The sequence below is a fragment of the Drosophila guanche genome, unplaced genomic scaffold (assembly GCF_900245975.1).
Source record: "Drosophila guanche unplaced genomic scaffold, DGUA_6, whole genome shotgun sequence".
NCBI lineage: Eukaryota > Metazoa > Arthropoda > Insecta > Diptera > Drosophilidae > Drosophila > Drosophila guanche.
The window spans coordinates 129,532-154,403 of NW_022995778.1; the positions used below are offsets into that span (position 1 = coordinate 129,532).

The 24,872-nt window shown below is 44.7% G+C and overlaps 1 protein-coding gene across 1 annotated transcript in view; it reads left to right on the forward strand.

Annotated features, from left to right (window-relative positions):
* LOC117591386 overlaps positions 1–24,872 on the forward strand; it is a 71,125-nt gene that overhangs the window by 14,665 nt on the left and 31,588 nt on the right. Inside the window, exon 2 of the mRNA XM_034284629.1 lies at positions 18,698–18,746. The gene's annotated coding sequence lies outside the window, so the exon portion shown is untranslated. The remainder of the gene's footprint in view (positions 1–18,697; positions 18,747–24,872) is intronic.

Sequence of the window (24,872 nt, forward strand, 5' to 3'; positions counted from 1 at the left end):
AGCTAAACGCAACCAAAACACAAGCAGCAACAGAAACATCATCAGAGAACCTCAAGGATCTGGCCAAAAATCACACATCACACCATAACCCAACGTGTGCCAGTTGCAAAACATAGAGGAAAAAGCCAAAGAAAAACTCGTCTCGAGCCTCGGCCTCGGTATGCAGTTGAATGCACGCATTTTGCGGCTCTTCCAGCAGCAAGGGGGCAGCCTTTGAGTGAAAGTTATCCACACTCGTGGTCCGAGGGGAGTGTGCAGAGGTGCGGACAAGGATGGGCATTTGATTGTGAGCTTTTCCGGCTTTCGTTTTATTCTTTTTTTTTTTTTGTTTTTTTCGTTTGGCGACTGGCGACGGGCGACGGCAGCAACAGCCAAAACCACTCGGCAAGCGACAGGCGGCAACAAAGCAAATTTTGTTAGTGGCTTTTGCTGGCTACCGTCGACAGCTGCACTGCAAGAAAAACGCGGCTAGTTTTGGGGTCTTGGGAAAGGGTTACATGTGGCTCGATCCACCCAAGAGCGCACGAACTTCCGTGCATCGAAGTTGCAAAGTTTATTATAGAAGATCTCAGTTTCTGGCAGTGCATTTGGGCACCCGCAGGGCAGCCACGCTTCGGACCCCATTTGCTGCATTGTTCGGCACTTATTCTCTGGCTTTTGTAAATACTATTTGCATTTCATTTCTGGTCGAGTCCTTCTGGTGGGTCCTACGTCCGCCGTGCCAGGCCCGCGTGCTAGTTAGCGACTTTTCGCTGCACTTTAAATGTCATTTGCTTGGAGTTTGAGCTTGGAGGCCGCCGTGGCTGCCTTTAACTAAATTAGTGGGCCAAGCCCAAGCCCAGGCCCTGGTCCGGCCCCGAGTCCGTCTTCAAGCAAACAGCAACCATTGTGTTTAGCGAAGCGCATTTCTTTTTGTGCAGCGAGACATTCTGCGGCTGCCACCACCGTGTCCCCAGCCACACAGTCACGTCTCGTTCTTCGTCCTTCGTCCTTCGTCCTTCGTCTCGCCGCGGCCTTTGTTCTACTCTGCCGCACAGTGGCTGAAATTTGTCGTAACAAGATTTGCTTTTGATTTGGATTCGAGTCCAACAGTGCACGGAGGGCCTGGGCCCGCCCCAACCAAACTGCCACACTGCCACACTGCCACCCTGCCGCTTGTCAACCGCGTGGCGTGCAACATTTTTGCGTAAACAACTTTTTTCTTCTTCTGGCTGAAGCAACAACAGCCACAGCAGCCGAGAAGCAGAAGGACCTGCCACTTGGGGCAATTAGGATTTATGCTCCAGTGGATGGCATGACCCAACCACAGAACCACCCAACCACAAACCGCATAATAATCGCAGTGATAATCGGGGTGAGACGAACGGATATCGGTTTTGGACAGGACTTAAGGCAGCAGAGGGTCGATTAACTATCGATTTATTTTCTATTCAAAGCTGAAGAAGATTCGAGGAGCAAACAAATGCATGCAAAACTATAGATCAAATATTCATTTATCGGCAAAATATCGTGGAGATCCTGAAATTGCGAAGTTCCCAAGAATCTCTCTCATGCATCATGTGAGCTGCCGCAAGAGTATGCACATAGCTCATACATATATCATATTATAGCATCTGCATATGGCAACGAGTCCCAGTGGAATAGAAGTTACACATGTACATATGCATATGCATATGCATGAGTATTTGGATTTGTATTTGTATTATTATCTGCACACAAACAGACAGCAGCAGGGTTGGCTGAAAGAGCAGCGAAACATTTCAGCATCAATTTTATCTACGATGCTGCACAAAGCGCCACAAAACAGCAAATTCCAGCTAACCAAAGCCCCCATCCATCTACCCTACCCCCTGCCTCCCCATCCACGCTGTCTTGCCTTCTCGGTGGCACCGCTTTTCACAGTCGACTGCTTTATTATGCTAAAAACTGTGGAGCTAAAGTGTGTTATATGGCATAATCCACTAACGAAAATTGAGCACGAATTTATTATGTTTTTTCGCATTTGTTTGTTTTTTTGTTGTACACTTGTAAGCCTAAACAGACATCCGCAGTGGGCCAAAGCACACACAAACACATCACACTAGCACACATATGCACACTCATACATACTCATACATACATAATGAATTATGCAAGACATTCATGCCCAATGCCCCATGCCCCATGCCCCATGCCTCACACTGCGAAATACTTTTAGCCGTATCAATAATTCAAAAAAACCCAACAAAACGATAGCCCAAAAAGAGATAAAGATAGCGAGTAAGAGACAGAGAGAGAGAGAGAGAGAGAGAAGGAAAAGCAAAAGCAAAAAGCTGCCGACTTGATGAATTATAGAAGTAAATCTGAATTGAAATATAACTGAACACAAAACTACATATGTGCATAACTTGCCTATAAATAAATACATATATGTGTATGCCACCTGGGCCCAAATGCCCGTCTGGCTGTGTGGGCTGTGTGGGCTGGAAGGGCTGCAAGGGAGGAAGAACTGGTAGCCTGAATATGTACCAGAGATGCCAGCGTGTTTTATACGAGTAGATAGAGAGAAGAAGAGTAGACAACTAGAAGATAACTCAACATTTAGCAGACACTCCCGTGATAGATAGTAGCTGTTCAAAACTCTCCTGAAACTCTCCTTCAAAGATGCTTCTAAGATATAAGCTTCCCCTGAAAGCTGCTCCCATGAGAGATTAAAACATAAAAGCTACTCCCATAGTAGTTACATATTACAATGAAAAATACTCTCCCGAAAGGTAAGACCATTCAAGGCGTAACCCCAAATTCTGCGTACAACATTGTATAATATTCGATGAAATTCTTGAATCACTCATCCGCCTGGTGGCCTGATTATCGTTCCCTATGAGTTACTTCGCAATGTAAGCAATCTGCGTTGAAAATGATATCTCTGTGGACGGTTATCGAAACGAGGCACGCGCTCATCTCCCACATGCACTTCATTTATATCACTTTTATTTATTCATTTTTTTTTTTTGTTGGTTCGTCTTTCGTTTTCTTTTTATTTTGTGGAGGGTTTATTACGAGCAAATGAAGTGCACGCCATATGAAGTGTAATATTTCATCGAAGTCAGACAGATAGACGAGAGTCGAAATGTTTTGCGTGGCGGGAGGGGAGGGAGGGAATGGATGTCAGGTATAAATAAATAGATTTATTGCCCCACTCGCTGCGTTTAACTGCGAAATATTGCCGTAATTTATGCGAGCCACAGCCAAAAGACATTTGAATTAATTTCTCTGGCTTTATCAATACTTTGGCCTCCCGCCACAGCCCTCCCCCACAGACAATTCGTTTCGTTTCGTTTCGCTAATGAGAGCGACTCCAACTCCCACTCAAAATCCAACTCCCACTTTGACTTAAAGCTGCAACAAGAAGAGACCGACGCATAAAGACTTTTGTTGCACGTTCTCTTAAGTACTTTAGCTGGTTTTTCTTTACATTCTTGAGTTGCTTTTAGCTAACAAAAACTAACCAAGAGTTGAGATCACGCACAACACCATTGCCAGTGGCAGTGGCAGATTGGCACAGACAGGGGGAACGGGGAACATGGAACGGGGGCAGGGATAGCCCTGGGTAGGTGACGACTGCAAAAGTACTTCTGCTTCTACTTCTACTTCTACTTCTACTTCTAGTTAAAGTGCATTTCTTTAGAGTCTTAAGAGCATGCCCATGTGTTTGAAGTTTGTGCCACAAAGTGGTGGCAGTGCAAGAAAGAGATTTGTACCCACCCATCAAATACTTTGGCAAAGAGTTTAAGTCCAGAATAAACCATGAGAGGAGTTGTCATTGGGATACGGCATAGACATGGCCTAGATGGGAACACTCGTAAAGGTATCAATCGTCCCAGAGGCAAGTCCTGGCATCTGTGTCTGGATATGCCATTCATTTGGGATTTGGTTGCATATCCATTGCCCAGTTCCTAATTAAATAACAAGAGTTACCAGGGGAGTTCCTGCTGGCGAATGGATATTGCATTCCCTTCATCGTGAGTCACGCATTAAGCTACTTAAACAATAATTGACTTCAGCAAACTGCATTTGTTGCGCATTTATCTTGAGGCATCCGCGTTGTGCTCCAACTATTTGCACAATGACGGTGGCAGTGGCAGAGTGGCAGAGGGGCAGAGGGGCAGCGGGGGCAGGGATGGGGTGGCAGATTCTAAAGCTAGCGACGGAGCCACAGCGCAACCACTCAGTCAGCTCCCACCCATCCGTTTACATTGAAAGCAACTGAAGAGCCGCAAAAGATAGAAAAATAAAATGAAAAATAAAAATAGGGGAAGTAAAGTTTAACGTTAGCGAGGCCAGGGCAGGCCCAGCGTCAGAAGAGTCGCTTGAAGTGGGGTCTCGAGTGCGGGTCGGGTTTTGTTTACACACCCCGTGGACGCCCAGCAGCTCCCTCGCCCCCTATCCTGTTGCTCTCAAGCAAGAAACTGCGGTTGGGCTGCTTCAGTTACGAGCTACACTGAGCGAAAAAGGAGGCCATTAAATAGGGCGTAGGGAAATCAGAGTAAGAGTCAGCGAGAAATCACTGCCTGTCGTTTCGTGTGTGTGTGTTTCAGTGTGGCATGGAGGACTCCATCAAATTGCAATATCCGCGACACTGACAACGACATTAAGCTGAAGCCCACGTCTGTATATCGATGTCCTCTGTCTCCCTGCCGCCATCTCTCTCCAGCTCCCTCGTAAGATTAATGCATTTTTAGCCTGGCGGAAGGAGTCTTTAGTTTGCTTTACTTACTCTGGCGTTGGCATAAGATACTCTTAATACTCTGGTTACACTGGCAAATGAGCAGCCAGCCCAAAGCCCATCGCATCACCACACAACCTTCCTCTTTCCCCTGTTTTCAACTCACTTTGCATGTCGATGGCACTAACTCGACTCTCGGCAGGGGGGATTGGGGGGGGGATCAGTGATTGATGGTTTGCCCATTGATCAGGTTTAAATAGTTTCAATTTGTGTGTCTCGTTCGTGGCAGCAATTGTTGCATATGCTGCAGCCATTGGGGTTTCATGTGGCACACGCTAGTTTTCTTAGCATTTGTTTTGATGTTGGTGAACTTTCATTGGTCTCGCCACAATGTGATAACTGCAAAATCAGAAGCAATTTCCATTAGTGCGCTCCTCGTGAAATAATTCATTAAAATTCATGTTGAGGCGACTCCCCAGTGGCAGTGGCAGTGGCCATGGCTGAATGGCAGAATGTCAGAATGGCAGAATGTCAGAATGGCGTCGCAAAATAATAATAAAATGGCAGAGTGACAAAGTTGCAATTGAATTAACATTTACCACATGCCACAAAGCAAAAAAAAAAGAAATATATAAGCAGCGCCAGATTGTTGTCACAGGCATTGCAGACACAAAAAACTAATTGAATTATATTTAATTAATGTGGGAAAATGTGGCAAAATAAACAATAAAACAAGCAGGAGCGGCAGGTAAAAAAAGCTAAAGAAAACTGCCAGTGAAAGTTAAACGGGGGACGCCCCGTCCCCGCCCTAGTGGCATGCAACAACATTCAAGCACTGTGAAGCATCCTTGTCTACTTGTTGGTGTAACCGTTGGTGTCTTTTTCTTCTGATATAAAAAGCAACTCGCAAGCACGTGGATAATTTTAATTTTATGTACTTTTCTCTCTTGCCAAAACACGCACACAGACGCACAGACGCACACACGCACGCACTCACACATGGATGAAAAGTTTCCAAAAATTGTTTTGCTAACAACTGGAAGCACAGTACAACAACTGCAACAAAATGCAGCAGTTGCAGCTATAAATCTTAGCATACCGCAGGGCCCTCAACCCAAACACGAGGAGCCACAATGTGGCTTAAGCAATTTGTGAAGCAACAACACAGAACAGCCAGCAATAAAAACGACTTAAAAAGGCAACTACAACTCCATCAACAGCAGCAACAACAGCAACAACCACTTCAACAAACGACAGAAATAACAGGCTGTGGGGCATGTTGTTGCTTGGGTTTCTCGGTTGAATTATCTTATCAAGCATCAAATATATTTCCATAAAAGAATACGCATTATTTTGCAACGATCTCTGGAAGTACTCGTATTATTGAACTGCAACATTTGATGCTTTGGAAATCTGCCATCTACCATCATTTATGATTGATCTCTCGCAATCCGTTTAGCTCGCAGAAATGCACCGAAAATGTTTCATTCTTTTGCCCAAAATTGTTGTGCCCGCTGCAAGTGTAGAGGAGCAGAGTCCTTGTGTGTCTGTGTGCACACAGAATGCCTCGGCATTAGTTTTAGTTTTCACATCACATGACGCTCGGGGGTGTCATATTGAAAAAAATTGCTTTCAAATTGGAGCAAGCGAAGCAGAAACGCACAACAAAAAAACAAAACGAAACGAAACGAAACCCCAAAAACACAAGTAAAAAACTATACAACAAAAAAGTGGATAAATGAAACAAAAACAGAGGGAGAGGGCGAGGGAGAGGGAGAGAGAGAAAAATAAAAAACAAAAAACAAAGCAACGAGAGCTTGGGAAACATGGGAATCGTACGTTAAACAAAAAGCAAGGAAACAAATAGCCACCGGCCAGCCAGCAGCAGCAACAAATTTTTGTTTCGAAATTAATTGCAGTGGTTGGCAAAAAACAGACACGGAAAACTTATAAAAAAGGGAGAAAAACGGCATAAAGGAGCGGCAGAGGCAGAGGCAGAAGCAGAAGCAGAGGCAAGTTTTAGTTTTTGAAGCTAAAGTTAAACAATTAACTAGGCAGGGACTTGCCTCGAACGAGTAGATGGATGGAGGCTGAGTAAAGGGTTTCTGTGATGGTTTTTGGTTTCAAGACGGAGCACGCTGACAGGGTACTGCAAGGGGCCGTAGCTCAAGATACCCTAGAAAGACTCAGCAATGAAGAATACGAATACTTACTTCAATGTTTCTTTGCGTATATTTATGTTGGTGTACTGTCGAAGAGGGGCCTGCAGGATAGAAAGAGAGTGAAGGGAGAGAGGCCAAAAAAAAGATATTCATTCAGACAAGTTGACATGATGATGGCCGACAGCGGACAAGTGATGGCCGACAGACGACAACCGAAATGCCGGTTGATGGCTGATGGCTGATGGCTGATGGCCGGAAGTGAATGATAGATGATAAATGCAAGCCATTGTCTAGGAGGAGCTACACATATACATTGAATGGATGAATTTCGTGCATCAGCAGTTGGATTAATTAATTCCTCTAACGGGTTATGTAAGGAAAATTCGGAATACTCAGTATTATTATTCGGATAAATATCTTTACGGCCATGGATATGAATGGTATGGTGTAAATAATGCCCACACACATGTACCTCTATGAATATGAATATGAATGAGGGGCAGTGCAGTTGTCAGCGCAGACAGTGCAGAGAGCGAGTGCATTCAGCAGTTTGTGAGTGCATCCAATTAATACCCAATTTGTATGCAGAATCGCTCGTCACCGTGTGGCTCCACCGTTGTTTGCATTATCCCTCCATCCACATCCACTCGCTGCATGTGTGTTTACTGTACCTGTCCCGGGTCCCATGTCCCATGTCCCATGTCCCACGTCCCGTTTTGTGTGTTTACCGTACCGTGTACCGTGTACCGTGTCCCCAGACATGTGCTCTCGATGCCGGCAATATATGCCACGACTGCGGGTTCGCTGATACATTCTTTAATGTTATGTTTATTGATTTGTTTCGAGTGCTGTTTAATGAATTGCAAATACACATTGACATCGCCATCGCCCACTGATTTGAAGTGTATTTTCGGGTGTACTCACACGCATGCACAGCGTCGAAAACTCGCAAAAAGTTTGCATTTTGTACATGGAAATGTACGGGAAGTACGGTTATTTGTGTGAAATTCTGGAGTACTCGCACTCATCTGCGGTAAGCCAAAGCATATGCATTTGTTAATGGAAAGATTACACTACGAAGATCTCCCATATTCCTGTGGCTTTCATTCATCTCTTGGTCACACAGTTGCTTCGATATTTGCACATTGCTTGATTGATTGAATGGGCTGTGTCCCCATTCTTTGGCACCTACTTATAGTTCCACTTATTGCCAGTATTTATTCACTCAGTCTTGCTGTTTGTACATCATCTGTTCTCGATGTGTTTGCGTCTTGTATTGGCAGATATCTCGAGCAGATATTCTCCGTTCAATATATGAACGAATATGTACGAAGTATGTTAGCTTAGCCACGCCCCCCTCCTTCGGACTGTATAAATTAATCAATTACAGAAGCACACACACCCGCAGCGCAATAACATATTCGGTGGTCAAGTGTCCGGGTTGTCCGAGTGTCTGGAGTGTGTCCGCCCCAGGCGGTGCTGCTGCTCCGATCCGATAGAGGCAGGCCCATCAAAATGCTGTCGATTGGAGTTGTCGTTGCCATGACAGACGATTGCACAAACATGGCCAACTTCATGGCAAAAGACAGAGGAGAGGCAGCGGGACAAAGAGAGACACACTTACAGCACTCTCCGTGGTGGTATCCTCCTGCTGCTGCCCCTGCTGTCTCCTTTGGCTGTTTGTTGTGTGCTCGTCTATAAATCATGTTAATTACGTTATAGCAAATAATTTTCCTGCATTTCCACTCACACAACCAGCACCACCAACCACCACTTTGGGCCCCCCACCCGTCCACTGTCAGCCGACAGTCTTTCATAGACAGATTGCCGCCGCCGTTGCAGCCGTTTCCCTGCCCAGCCCTACCACTCGGTGTCCCCACTGCCCCCGTCACTGCCACTGCCATTTGCCACCCACTCAGGGTGCACTCAGGGAATATACGAGTGCACGGGTATTCGTTTGCGTTGCGTTTGCGTTTGCGTTTGCACTCGCTCTGGTCACATGTAAAATGCATCACATATTTGCCTTCGCTGCCATGCGGCTGGCAATATTTGTGGTCGGTCTGAACAACAGCCAGGCGAGGCCCATACCCTAAAAAACACACCACAGCATGCCATTCAGCCATCCCACACACATTCAATCAGCTGCGAAATCGCTTACTCCACTTTTCGATTGGCAGTGGAGAGAGTTGCCGCCACAAAGAGATTTTACTCTAAAAAGTTGCGCAGGTTAGGCAGATACAACACAGACGCATCGCAGATATATCTTTAATCGTTTCTGGCCCAAAGTTATATTTTAAATGCTGTTTATTCCAGGCTCAAAAGGACTCAAGCCATCCCTTCTTCAGCCACTACTTCTCCTTTCTCTTCCATATGTGCTGTCCTAGACAATGGATGTTGCAATCTGCGGGCAGTTCAAGAGGCAACATCACTTCACTATGGTTGAGGGGTAAAAAAAGGCCTGCTCTCGTTTCCTTTGTTCCGTTCTCGGGGCAGCCAAGACAGCCAAGTGGACAGCCTCTGGATGTGGTGTAGTTTTTCGGTCAAGAGATATTCGACATGAAATCGCTTAGACAATGTGCCGATAGGCATCTCCAGCGGCATCATCGTCATGGGTCCCCTGTCGACCAGTTGTACCCGCAGTCGGTCCCAGTCCCACTTTCAGTCCCGGTCAGTGGCAAGTGTCAGGCCGTGAGTGGGTTCTTGCCACTAATTCCGAGTTGCTTTCGTTTCGGGCTGCATATGTGGCACATCCTTGAGGCTCTCCCGATGCCATAACTTCCATAGACGAGGCTGGGCGGCTGGGCTGTGGGGGGTATAAGTATGCCAATGGTAAGGTTAACATTTCGGGCCGCTCGTTTAATGCAGTGGACAAAATGATTTGACTGCCGAGGCTTCCTTCGTTTTTTTTTATATTTCTGTTGTTCTGGTCGCTCCTCGTGTGGGTTCGAACCCCAGAAGTCCGAGTCCGCTTCGAGTGTCTCTGTCGATGCTTCTCCTTTGCCTGTCCTTTTATTTTTTCTATGTTTTGTGTTGGAAATTTATGATTTGCCTTGCCTCGACTTGCCTCGAAGTCCTCTTTTGCCTTTTGTTGCTTTGGCGATGGCCTTCGTCTTCGTCTTCGCCTTCCTCCTCTTCTGCTGCTGCTTCGCCCCTGGTCTTGTTTCCTTTGGCTTCTGCGTTTCGTTTCGCTTGACATTTCACTTTTGGCGTTTGCCTTTTCATATTTCCCATTTTATTTTTCAAGCCGTTTTTTGTGCTTGTTGTGACTGACAAACATATTCTATGGCTTGGGCTTTGACTCTTGTTTGCCACTGACAAAAGCGGAACCAGAGCCATACCCTATCCTTCCGACTGAGGAGCTCTTGTTGTCCTGGCAAACAAGCATTTCTTTTTTCGGGCGTACCCAGCTCGGTGTTCTCTCAATGTTTACCAGGGCGTATGCGTTATTTTATGCTGTGAGTTTGCTTGGAGCTTTCTTCTTAACGAGGCTGACCGTGAGAGAGAGAGAGAGAGAATTTGGGATTCGGTTTAGGGCCTCATTTAAACTTTACTTTGCTCTTTTGTGTTTTTAATTATTTTCTTATGCCTCACAGACACCGAGAGAGGGAACCCACGGTCCCAACGGGCCACACCACGACACACCAGCCAAGGCCTCAGCCGTGCAACCCTTTGTGGCATATTGAGTGCTTTGTAATTTCTGTGGTTCTTAAGCCTTTTCGCCACACAACACCACATCCAGGCAGCAGCCTTTTACCAGAGCTGCGACAGCCTTTTCTTGGCCATGATTCAATTTAAAAGTAAAGAAAGCGTATCAATAAAAGAGGATTTCTTGGCCACATTTCCCCTTTTGTGTGTCAGGTTAACCAATGAAGCGGGTATGACGATTTATCAGAGATGTTTGCTCTTTAGATCTGGAAAATACTCTTCTTTTTATGCATTTATTCTAGGAGTAATAAATATAGATCATCTGGAATGTATCTGTTTTGTGCAACTGCTAGAGTATCCAAAGCGGGGGATTTTCTTTGTAATTTGTTGTTTTGATGTTGCTGCTCCTGTCGCTAGTTAATCTTTGGCTGCTGCTGTGGATAATTGCGAGCTTAAGCATGCGCATAAAAGTCATTACGTTGACTGCCACAGAACGAGCAATTTAGATTTATTCTAATTAGTGGCAGAACCAGCGAGCAGAGAGCAACATCAACATCATATCCTCCAGTTTCCAGATTCGAGCATCCAGCATCCAGCATCCCTTCAAATGCTAATCAGTGATGCCCCAGAGGAATGGCAGGGCTGGGCTGAATGAATGAATGAATGAATGAATGAGGGTACAGGCATTGAAAAATGTCGCATCTTAGGCGATGAAGTTGCTTGGAAAATTAAGTTTTGGCCACGAAAAAGAACAAGTGGCAGCAGCAGCTGTTGTTAGACAAAGTACTTGGCTGAAGGGTAGCCGCAGCGGCAGCGGGTAGATCAGCACTGAAAGGAGGAGAGCAGCTTTTCTTTACTTATTTTATAATGTTTATAATGTTACCTCGGAAAGGAGGGTACCCAGCATTCGCTAGACAACAGAAACTGCGGACAGACAGCCATCCAATTGGTTCCGCCGCATGGACAGCAGCCGCATAAACTGAAGGCTCATTTAATTTTCAAAAAATAAATCCCACCACATTTCCAATAGGGAAACAAATTGCTCGGATCCCACGTGTGAATTAGCTCTAAAGCCAACAGAGAATTTATTTCAATTTAGGCGAGATTCAAGACGAAAGAGATAGGAAGAGAGAGGAGTAGAATGAAGCAAAGACACAACAGGGGCAGAGCCATCCCATCCATTGTGCGGGGGAGGCTAAGTGCAAATCAGAGTCAACTTTTGTATGGGATTAGGATTCTTGGGCTTGTACTTGCTTTGGATGCCTGTAAATGATTGAATAACACACCAAAACTGTTTAACGAGTAACTGGAAGCTGGATTAATGAATCAATGCCATGATGTGGGTATACAGAGAGCGGAACTATAAAATAAATAGTTAGTAGCTAGTGAGAAAACCGTCTGAGGCTGCTAATATTCATTGCTAATATTCATCACGCTTATCCAACTGTTCGTAGTAGGGATCATTGAATTGCGGTTCCCAAAGGTGAGCCTTCGATATACAAACAGCATTGAGCCGCCCGCCAGACACGGGGGTGGAAAACGAAGAACAAGCCAAAGCTGCGTGAGTGCCGTGTGGATCGTACTAGCTGCAGAGCGCGAGTGAGAGAGCGCATTGCATTGCTGTAACGCTAACAGTCGGCATAGCTGTAACGGTAACATTCTGTTATAGCAGCAAGCTAACAGTCTGCGTACTTGTAACGCTAACATTCTGTTATAGCAGGGAGTGCTAACAGTCTGTTGCCCCGAGCTGAGCTGAGCTGCTGCCATCCTAAACTCTTACTCTGTTATCGCCTTTAAAGCTAGTCGCGCTCCCACTTGTGGCTGCTGCCCCCAAAAATGCCAGCAAATAATTGGCTTTCAGCCTGTAAAGTTCCATCGGCTGAAGCAAACCTCAGTGTGCTGCTGGTTGACGGTGCTCCCGGTTGATGGCGCTGCCATATTAATTATCCACACTTTTGTTGCAACAATCGAGCTTGTTGGTGTTGCTGTTGCTGTTGGTGTCGCTGTCTCGGCCATTAAATATTTAACGCCTGCCAAAACACTAATGACAAACACTAAAACTCAACACTAAATTTGAAATGCTTTAAAATTTTATTTAAGCATCCATTAAGGTTGGAGGTCTTTCTCTCTCTTCCACTCTCTCTCTCTCTCTCTCTCTCTCTGTCGCTCTTTCTCTGTGCAAAATAAAGTAAGGCCAAATAAATTGAATGCTTTAAGATGTGCCACAACACCGTGCTGCCTGTGTCCGTGCCCGTTCCCGATCCCGTGTTCCTGACCGAGGCCCGCGCTTTCACTGCGTTTGTGTGTGCCCTGTGCTGAGGAGTCACTATTTTGACGGTGTGGCAGAGTTGCCACACTTTGTTTTTATTGCACGTGCTTGCTTTTAACGATTTGCTTTTGTTTTGTACCCTTATAGTGCAGCGCACAGACCAGCCATATGTTTCTCACTATGTCCAGGGAAAGTATGCGACAGCAGACACTATTCGCTACACACAAAAATGTTAGAGAGAGCGCCGAGCTAACAGATCTGCCGAGTGACAGATTTGATCAGCTGACAATACAAAAGAAGAACTTAAGAAGAATTCATCACAAACAGATATCTGCCTAGAAATGTAGGGAAATATTTATTCTTAAGGCTTAAGGCAAAAGCATTATTAAATATTCAATTTAAATTGAGATTGCGGACTGGGGGGTATCTTTACGTCGAACTCTTTTTTTTTGCGGATCTTTCAAACATTCTTTGCTGGGATCCAGATATGCCAGAGCACGGAGGGACGGAGGGGAACAGGCTCCTCTGTCGGAGCTTCTGAAACTGTTTCGTTTTCCTTTAGCGAAGGAAAAACCAGGAGCCATAGCCAGCGACAGCGACAGCGACAGCCATACAATTTTAATCACATTAAGTTCGCGCTGTCGAGAGAGAACGGCAAAGAGATGTGCAGAAAGCAGCAAAGGAGCAAGAGAGACAGCGGGACAGAGGCTTACCCCACGTTCTGGCTACGTCCTGTGTATTTTCCGTGTGTGTGTGGGTGTGTGTTTGTTTGTAATGAATATTTGCAAGTTGTGCCTTGAGTTTTCAGTGCAAACAAACTTAAAAACTGTAGCGCACTCAAGCAAAATAAATACTTGAGCAGCAGCAGCAGTGAAGAAAAAAAACAAAAAACAAAATAAAGAGAAATGGAAATGGTAATGGAAAGGGTGGTAGGCTCAGCGGTAGTCGATCAGCTAGATACCCCCTGAAGTCTGAATTCAATTGGATTTAAAATACAGCTGCAAGACACGACTTTATGACTGACTTCTAGGGAAATAGAGCGCAGAGCATGGCTGAGGTTGTAAATTCTAAACTTCATAAAATGTGCTTTAATTTATTACATTCAAATCTATGCGAATCAATATTTATTTCGTCAAAAAAATATTCCAAAATATTCAGCAAAGTTTGCTATTTTCTGAGGCATAATGGGGATATATCTTCGATCTTCTATGGCAACAAATCATCATACTCTGCTCTCAAAAGGGTATCAATCAGTGGACGAACTGTAGAGCGAGATCCCCCCACCAGGCTGTGTGAGATACAGCCTGTCGCTCCATCTCTCTTCGCTCTCGCTCTTCTTTTGCTTTGGCAAAAAAATTTATTTGGTTAAGTGACTTTGAGCCCCACCCCGCACAAGCAGCTGTGTGTGTGTGCGTGTGTGTTTGTGTGCGTGTGGTGAGGGGGAAGCGCCGTACCCATGCATATTGAAACAAAGTGTATACTCGCATTGCGTATACGCAGCGTGGCCCCCACAAAAAAAATGAAAATAAAGAGGAAAAGAAAACGTATGGCTAAGTGGGGAATGGGGGCAGCCAATCATTAGCTTAAGGCTCGAGGATTCATCGGGGATTGAGTGAAAAATGTGCAGGCAAACGAGTGGCTCGAGATTCCCAATAAATAAGATTTTAAATATTCAGAAAATTGCACACAAGAGTGTTGGACATTTAGTCCCAAAGTTTGCCAAAATGAATACAGAATTATTTTAAGCGGAGAGATAAAATGTTGTACGAAAAGTTAGGCACAAAAATATTTGGCTTCTATAGTTTCTCCTAAACTCTTCAAAATGTTTACGAATGTCAAAGAAATATCTGAAATTGTTTTGAAAACTTTTGGTAAGTAGTTAAGGGAGGAAGAAGGATTGCTCAAGCACCCCTCCTGCAACAAACCGCATGAAGTAGCCACTACCCACACTGCCGTTTTGTGGCAAATAGCTGCAACATAATGCAATGCTAATGACACAGTCACAGACCTTGGGCGCCCACCAATACCGACACCGCCGCCCTCTTGGCATCCCCTATGCAAATGCAAATCCAAAATCAAAAGCTCACTTTAGCTGCCCCCAAATGGAGACTGTAGTGGTGGAGGTGGGGCCGCAAAACTTGGCGGCAAAAGTACACAATAAATTTGCATGCCACACACGGAGCCACATGCACATACCGACGCCCCGTGCACTTTTCTGAATAGAAATTGTTAGCACAGACCCCCTCAGACCCACAGACAGTGGCCCCACGAAGGGAGTGGAATGAGTACGGGCTTGCAAAAAACGAGAGGAAAACTCATGAAGAGAGAAAGAGACATATGCATAATGCCTAATAATCCGCATATTGTAGTGTCTGTATTATATGACCACCAGCAGCAGTCGTCGCCAGCAGCTCAGCAGCAACTAAACCTCCACTCGAACCAGCTTCCAGCTTACAACACAGTGTGGCAAGAGGCGAATGTCATTATGTGGTCGCCACAGACGCAGACGCAGACACAGACATAGAGACAGAGAAAGACACAAACGTGTAGCCACAGACGTATGCAAATATTGTATAAAAATTGCGGCTTAATCACGGCGCTGCAACACGACGCTGCGAGCAATCCTCCAGTTGGTGGCTGAATGTGAATGCGACTGCCGATTGCCTCCAGGCATTGCCGCCAAAGTGCCTCAAAATGCAGTCAGAGATCCGCCGCAAGGGAACAGTGGGGCAAGGTGTCTCATTTTCGAATGGGATTTGGTGCCTCTGGAAATGATTTGTTTTGTCCACTCTGAGGCTTAGCACCACTGTGCTCCAGATGGGGGCATTTATATATCGATATGAAGCTTAGACGACGCCTGCCAGACTGCCTCTGTGCCGCAGACAAGTGTCGCTGCCACAGCTAACCGGGAGGCTAGCTCCCAGTCCCGGTCCCGTGCCCCTTTGGCATGGCTCCACATGGCTCCGTGGAGTGAAGCTTCATCGCTGCATTATGTATTTGTGCTCATGTGTGGCCTGCTCCTGTGGCTCCAATGGCACTCCACTCCCAGTGCCCCGCTCTGCTCTGGCTGACTTTTGTGCCCGCAGATTTGGGTTAAAAGTAGCTTCCCTCGTGTATTTAATAGTATTCCTGGTCATGGGTTCTGCGTCTCCATACAGCTGCAATTGTCATAAGTATAGAAAAAAGGGGATATGGGATTTGGGATATGGGATATGGCTTCCCCACCAATTGAGTAGAGAAGAGAGCAAAGAGATGTTGGCAGTTCCCTTAGTTCCCTTTTCAATGCAAATTTTTTGGATTGAAGAATTCGGGCCTCCACAATAAATGGTACGAGTATGCAGAGGCATGCCATTACCTTTTGAATACCCCTCGCATATCCTTTGGCTTTTAATTTCCCACTCTGCTGTCAGTCTTTGTCCGCCTGGCCAAACTTGAATGCAAAACAGGCTTGGGCGGTAGTGAGGTAAATGCTTAGTTATTTATTTGCTCTGGCACTTAAGACTTTAATGGCACAACAAATGAAATTACAATTTAAAACAGAAATCATTAGGCAAATGAAAGCGTTGCGGCAAGCGGTACCCACAGCAACAAAAAAACTGTAGGCAGCAAACAGTGAGAGAAACAAATGGAACAAAGAGTACAATTCTCATTGCTGTTATTAATTAAGTGGCATTAACTGGAAAAGCCAGCAAGTCCCCGGACCCGTTTCCAAATCATTAGCAGCAGCACCCAACCCACCACCCACGAATTGTGCCAAAAGTAGGCGAAAAAAACCCAAAAGACACCCAACAGCAGTGACAGTGAAAATTCAAACAACAACATGGGGGCTACATTTTTTAAGTCTTAGCCTGGGGAAATCCAATTAAACACACAAAAAAATATATATATATATTAGTGGACACAATTCAACAACGTCAACTGGATATATGTACCTGAAGACTTACCAAGCCACATTTGATATTAACAATAGCTTCATTCAGTTGATTGATTTACACCAACAATATTCCAATAAACATTGAAAACGGTTGAGCACACAAATAAGTTACACCAACAACACCAACCAACTCCAACGTCGTTCTATTGGTTTCACCAACAACAGTTGTACCATATACAATGATACTCAAAATTTAATAAGCTTAATGTGCTCCAACACTAACAGACAAATAAATAGCAGAACGAAAAGCAGACGAAAAAAACCACCACAAAGAACAATATTGGCAACGCCAACCGACAGACACACAACAATTGAGCAGCAGTGCTAGCCTCGGCGGAAGTTGTGTCACGAGAAACAATTAAAACTGAAAGCAACATGCAACAAACAACAATAAGAGTGCGCGTACCAGCAGGCAATCACATATCATTAGATTTAATTGATTGGGCCTAACCAACAACCGCACCAGCAACAGCAACAGGCAACAGGCAACCCAGGCTAAAGAATACAGAAAATATTTTAGGTTGGTCTTGGGTTTGGGTACAGCTATCGGGTATTTTTTGTGTGTGGAGTGTGGCGAACAAATTCGATCTGCATTTGACCACAAATAGGATATGAAATAGGTTTTTTGTATACCACAAAATTTGATTTTAATTTGAAATTGTGTCATGGGTTAGGCCATTAACAGGGGCAGATGAAACGATAAGGATATCCGATGTAAAGCCATTCAAATAAAAGACTTGCCAAACATTTGTATTTGGATCCACATAAAAATGTAAACCAATTAGGAGTCAATTGTCCGACCAAATGGACACTTAAAATCTTGATGTTATCGTGCAAGTGGCAGTTGTTGTTGTAAGTTTTGATCGAATGATTTTCTAAGCACTTGACCATGCTTCGATTTCGATTTCGTTTTCTATTTTCATTTTCATTATGCAGTGTAAATTGAACGAACGAAAGAACGAAAGAACAGCGGCAACATTTTCGACATTTTCGTGTCAAGCCGTAAGTGAATTGATTCGGAATGATGTGAGTGAGTGAACAGCATCCGAGTGGTGTCTCCATGTCAGTCTCTAAACAATGTCAAATTGTCAGTAGATGACATTGTAGACCATGTAGCACCATGATGGATGATGGGAAATGGCAAAGGGCAAGCCTGTCCTTCGGTCTGTCTGCCCTTCTCTCTCTCTCTCTCTCTCTCTCTCTCTGTCGGTCTGTCGGTATGTCGGTCTGTCCGTCTTCCTGTCTGTTTGGAGTGCATGTCGAAGCGGTGCCGTAATGAGCAAATGAGTAAATGAGTGAATGGCTGACTGCATCAGACCTATGAAGCGGAAAAATAACCCTTTTTCGCACGTCGTCCTGAAATTATAATTGATGCTGCTGCTGCACTGAGAGAAATAGATGGCGCACTTCTCCCACGTCTCCCTGTGTTCACTTTATTCGTTTTGCTCAGTGACTCTGGGCACTCCCTGTGGGGGGAGGCTGTGTGACCGATAATTTTACAGGCATATTGATGCGGCTCAGATTCGCTTACCGCTGCACCATGTTAGCCACTCCTCAGTGTGTGCTCTGTGCTGTGTGAACACTGCCAGCTGCTGCTCCCACCATTATTTAAAATTAATTTATGCATTACTAGAGAGCGAGAGAGTGAGAGCTTAAATTAATCAGAGAGTTTGCAAAAGGAAAACCCAACCAAAACCAAACCAAAAATTTAATTTGCCACAAAAAGCTTTTCCATAAGCGGGGCCGGGGCCGGGGCCGGGGCCGGGCCGGGCCGGTGTCAAACAAAGAGTGAAGGCACAAAAGGGATTCTACTCAACCAAAAGACAAAGCAAGTGCACCACAGATTACAAAATACATTTTGTAATTTAAATTGTGGATACATTAAGTGCAGCACAATGCATTTAGTTTAAAATGAAATACTTTCGTTTGACGTGCCACCTGTTGATACGTTATTCATGGAAGTTTTACCATTTTCCTTGCAGCTCTCAACGGCACAACTAAATCCAGAATCGAGACAACATTCAACCCAAGGTGAGTACCTGATGTACTTTATTCTGTCTCTGACTAATTGGGAGAGTAGCCCAAGGCAGAGTTATAACTATGCAACTCCATTGAAGTGTGTTCATTACTTGGTTCATTCTTAGATAATTGCGACCCTGCTGAGTAGCCAATAGTTCGATCTTTGGCTTCAACTCGAATTGCGCTTGTTTTTCCGCTAAAGTTCCTCTTGTACAATGTTAACCCAGCCCCCCTCGAAGTCAGTCTGTTTGGTAGATTCTCTTCTGACAGCAGCCGATGGCGTTTCTGTTGATTTGTAATGTTGTGAGTGGCAGGGCACTCGCTGTGTGGCAGGGAACGGGAGTCACGTTATTCGATTTTGCAGTGAACTTTTGCGGTGATTTAATGATGTGCCCGGGCCTCGGGCACAGGTCCTTGAGAACACACTCCAATCATACATACATAGGCACATACTAATATACTTGGTTCAATGCATTTGCATTGAGAGAGAGGCAGCCAAGCGCTGCGTAGGATATGCTTCCACTGCACTTCTATTTTATATTTTGCGAGCATTCGGCATTCAGCATTCAGCATTCAACTCATCGATGTTGTCAGCGATTCAACGTGTGCATTTGCGGTTTTAATTAGCTGCAATTATGTGATTAAAAGCAATCAGATTCTATGAACGATGCGGACGAGAGGGCACAAGAACACACAGATCCAGATACAGACACAGAAGTGAGAGATTCATTTGGCGTTGCACCCATTTGTATAATTTTCTGGCGCCACCATTTTATAAATGCCAATTAATTATGATGACAACAAACAGTTACAGAATGGAAAACATCGCACGACATTTTGACAGATTAATCTGTAAATTGTCATATGTACATGCATGTACGTACATACATACAGTCATACATACATATCCGTGCAAATTCCAGTGGAGAAATATTTGTGATGACTTTTTAATTAAAATTAATAAAACAGTGATTGGCAGACGAAAATGAATAATCAAAGGACTCGTACATATAGGTATTATTATTATTGTTTTTGTTATTATTGTTATTTTTGGTTTATTGATTTCGAACAAATAGCCCGTATAAGACCGTTTATTGGTTGAGCTACAACTTAATGCCACAGACACGTAGGTAGGTATATTCAGAGTAAAGGCGATTACACTCGCTATTTACGGTCAAGTTTTCGATTGATTTACTGGGAGTAAACAGAGACTGAGAGAGGTACATGCTCGTGGATCTGTGCTTCGAAATATTGCTTCTGCCCCGTTGGATGTCCAAAACCAATATCCACTTATTAGCTACTGACTCCCCCAGCAATTGAGTTGAGTTCTCTGCTTGCTTTCTGGCCAACAGACAAATGACCGCTTTTATGGCCAACAATCAAACACAAGGCCACAAATACTTAAACTTATGAAAGGGAAAAAGGGATATATGGACTCTGTCTCTCTGTCGCTCTGTCGCTCTGTCTCTGTCTGGTACACCGATGTATGCAAGCCAGCAAATATGCATACTCACAGGATATTCTATATTGGGTCCATGCCAAGTGCTCGAACGTGTTGTCGTCGCTGAGGTCGGACTTGGGCACTCATTTCTGGTTCTGGTTCTGCTTCTGGCCCTGGCTCTGGCTCTGCCAATAGTTCCAATTTTTCAAAAAGGGTTGAACCACAAAATAAACAACAAACGACTAGAGGATACCCTTTTCTAGGAGTAACACGGAGTACTCCGGAGTACTCAACCACTACGTGGCTGATTCGCTTACAGGCAGATATCTAAGATATATTTTGAGTGTGACAATTATAATCTTTCCTCCACTTGCAGATCTCTGATGCTTGGGTCGTTGACTACTATATCCCCCAAAGATTTAAACGAGTTTCCCGTTAAATGAAAAAACACATTTCGTTTAACAAGTAGAGGCAAGCAAAGCAGCGTGCCAAAAGAAAAGTCCATACCCACCACAGCCCATGGCACATGCCCATGGCCAGTGTCTGTTTTATTTTCATTCCCATAAGTGAAATAAGTAGAAAAAGAGGTGGAATGGAGGAGAGGAGAAAAAGAAGTACGATACCGGGTACCAGGGAACCAAACCATCTGACGCACTTATTTTGCGCTTTGAATCCAATCACGTACCAATTTTCCAAATTTAACCTTTTTGAGCCTCGGCCCCGGGTGCCCACCAGTGGTGTGGGCAGGGTGTCCGATTGGTTGGTGGGGGTCAGTGAGTTCAGTGGGGTCCTGCTGCCAATAAAAACCATTTGCCAGAGTGAAATTTATATGACCGTGTCGATAAAAAACAAAACCAAAAATATATACGGGGAAACCAAACAAAACGAGAAGAGCCGTATGAGACGCTTCTTACGCGTCACAACTACCCCAGTGCTTTTTATATCCGGGACTCGTAAAGTAAATAGGGTACTGTATTTGTGGGGAATAACGGTTGCATGTAAAGACTTTTAACCCACCCCGTCCCGCTCATGTTTTTATTTTTTTTTGTGTGCGGGCGCTGCCTCTGCCGCGAGTCTGCAGTGTGTGGATCTAGGGAAGGGCGGCGAGCTAAAGGAGCGTGTTGGTGTGAGAAGTGTTGTTGATGTAGATGACAGATGAAGAAAAAATTTTAAATTTGACAAAACACCGCTAGGGTGCAGATGTACTACTGAGTGCCGGGTATAAAGTTGTGACGCGTAAGAAGCGTCTCACACGTCCCTTCTCGTTTTATCAAACTTTGAGTACTGGCACTGTAACACTCATGGTGTAACTCGGTTTATTATGCCACAGAGACCATTTCAACTAATTCTAGCCATCAACAGCTTCACAGCTGTTGTTGAAAGACGGACAGACGGACAGACAGATATAGACTCGATTAATAATAATGATCAAGAATATATTGTAGGAGGTCCTCGGGGAATCAAGAAATAGGCACAAACTCGGATTCTCTCTCAATTTTTCGTTCTTTTATTAATTCTTTCTGCCTGCGACCGGTCAGATGAGTATAATCGAAGTGTCTCCTTCTTCCCGCAATCCCGATTACCAGCTTATCGGTAGTTCTTAGTGATCTACTTAACATATTGGTATCTCCACTCGATGTATCGGCGATGATTCAAAAGATATAATGCTTAAAACAAATAACCTGCTACAATATATACTTTATGGGGTCGGGAACGTTTCCTTCTGTGCGTTACAGACATCAACTTTAGGGCACAAATGCAATATACCCTATTTACTCTTCGAGTAAAATACATTTGTACATATGTATATAACAAGAGGAGCAAAGAAGAGAGAACAAAACGAAACGAAACGAAACGATGGAAATGCGAACAAGGGCCGCACGAAGTATGCGAAACAAACGGTACGGCAAAGAGGAGAGAGAGGGCATAGAACCGTCTTTGAACCGTTTCAACTGACCAAAGGCACGACACGGGCTAGCTATCCGCCTACACTCCAGTAGCGACTGCTCCTCCACCACCTGATCATTAAATGTCTGAGAGCATTTGTGGCCAAAAGTTTCAGTGTTGGAGATGAAATGGCAAGGGCCGCGTGCCCCGAAGGCATGGCATTGAGAACTCAATTTAAATTGTCTAATTACAGCAGACACTCACTTCCAGACTATTAAATAAATTGATTAAAGTTATTACTAAAATAGCCCCCCTCTGCATAACCCGTGCAACGCGTGTGCCCGCTCCTGGTGTCCCCCTGATATGTCTGCCAAATGGTCGTTCTACTCGAGCCAGCAGCCGCTTTCCATATTAATTTCGAAGTCTGCGTAATTTGAAGCGTTTTCCCCAAAGCCCAGTAGTCACAGCCGCTTTTCCATCGTCTGCTGGCATTTGTGCTCGTTTTTCGTTTGGCTCCTTCGATGCCTGTAAGCGACACCATAAAATATTGAACATGTGGGGGGAGGGGCGGCACACCCTTTCCTACAGGGAGACAGACAGACAGACAAGCAGATACGAGTAGAGAATACGTGTACATATGTACATGTACAGAGTGCACTCATATGGGATGGGTATGGGATGGGGGGTGCACTCCGCTGACCTCCCCAACACTCTTGTACCCATCGATGGGGACTCGATTCCTTGGAAGCTCCTCATGCCAAGTAGAACCGAATAAAAGGAGCACCAGCAGAAGAAAGGGTTTCCCTGCTCCTTTTTTATGCCACTTTTTGGCTTTTGTGCTGGCAACGTTCTGCCAGCACTCTCCTGCACTCTCCTGACCCCGTTTCACCGACTGACGCCTTATTTTCTTTATTTTTTCTGGCAGCACGCGCATTACATTACATTACAACATGACCAGGAATGGGTCCGTGCCCATGTCCGTGTCCATGTCCGTCTCCGTGTCCGGGTCTGGGTTCTGGGTCCTAGGTCCTGTTCTAGTGCCTTCGGGCACTAAGTGGGAGACCAGCATCGTTTTCCTACAACACATTTTACTCGCATTTCGGTCAATTGTTGTTTTGCCCTCCCACCGACATTCCATTCTATTCGCAAGTGCAAGTGTGAGTGTCAAGTGAGTGTGTTTGGGCTATTCATTGTGCACTCGAGTACTCGTAACAAATGTAATGGATATGCCACGCTGAGTGGTAGACGAGTACGAGTTCGCTGATCAGCATCATTATCCTCCTTCAGCTATCATTTCAAACATTAGAAACATTCAGCAGATCGACTAAATATACATATATACAAATGCACCCACATATCGCCATCTTTAACATTTTTTAATGGTAGAATTCCATTCGGGATTTTGCAAGTTTTTCCCCCATCATTTTTCACGTTTTTTCCTTTCCTTTTTTCGTTTCTTTTCGTGTTTCTTGCCATTCCCGCATTATTTTCGTTGGGCTTTTATTTGTATTTCTTTGGTTTGTTTTTTATTTGGGTACAAATTGATGCCATCTGTTCGACGTTTAATGCCTTGGGATTTTGGCTTGCATCGTGCAACACTTTCAGCGCTTTTTAATGCAGTGGCTGCATAATTTTTACGCCCGTAAGTCGCCTACATTATCCGGGCCATAAATCGAACCGGTCCGGACACGGACACAGGCATGGGCATGGGCAAGGGCATGGGCACTCCCGCTCTATCTCTCTCCCTGCTTGCCCCTTGCCCCTTTTCCTTGCCTGCCTTCCTTTTTTTCTTCTCTTTTTTTGTTCGCTGGCTACCGAATGCGGTGGAGCAGTTAATTTTGGTCAGCATTCAGTTCGATTTTCACTCGATTTGCCCCGAAAACTGCCCATATTCATGAACACAGGAAGCCAACGATCCAAGGACACACACACACACACACACACACACCTGACCCGAAAGCCACTTAAGAGCCATTCAAATTACGTTTCATTACGCTTATTGAGGAGGGTAGGAGGTAACCTTTTTAATACGTTTTCCATTCCCTGCAATGGGGTGTGGTGGTTACCCTGGAATAACCAGAAGGAACAGCTTCAAGGGAACATCAATTTCAATTTATTCGCGTAGCACAATTGGCTTGGATCTACTTTGTGAAGGGTATTCGACTGTCGATTGGTGTTGAACAACGTACATACATAAGTGGGCATTTTGTGGCTTTGTTTTATGGCCGCCATTGGTCGGCCAGAAGCCAAAACTTTTGAATTCAATTTGCTTGGCAGGCCAAACGTTATTGATTTAATTCGTATCTGGGGAATGCTTAATCAAAAATACGACTACGACCAGATCCGAAAGGAGATACCAAAATGCCAGAAGCCATAACGAACACAGCACACAGCGGACCTAGTACCCTTCCTCCTCTGAATGAGTCAAAATAACAAAACAAAAAAAAGCCGAAATGTGAGGGAAGAAATGAAAAATTTCTGTGGGGAAGGAACGTCTGTGTGTGTGTGCTCCACTCCTCCATTGCTCATGGTGAAACCCTTTGGAGAATAGTTGTATATCGATTGGGATCATGCTCGTAATTTCCCACGTTGGTTAGCCCTGCAATATGAATGCTGTCTGTGCCTGTCAGTTATCCTCTCTTTCTCTCTCTCTCTCTAGAACTGCTTTTCGGGGCACAACGAAATTGCTTGTTGAAGTTGAAACATCTCCAATACACTCGTACCGAACATTGAATATATTTCATACTCAATATTTATTCCATAACTTTCGAACAAAAATGCTTTCAAAGCACAAACGGCCCAGCAAACAG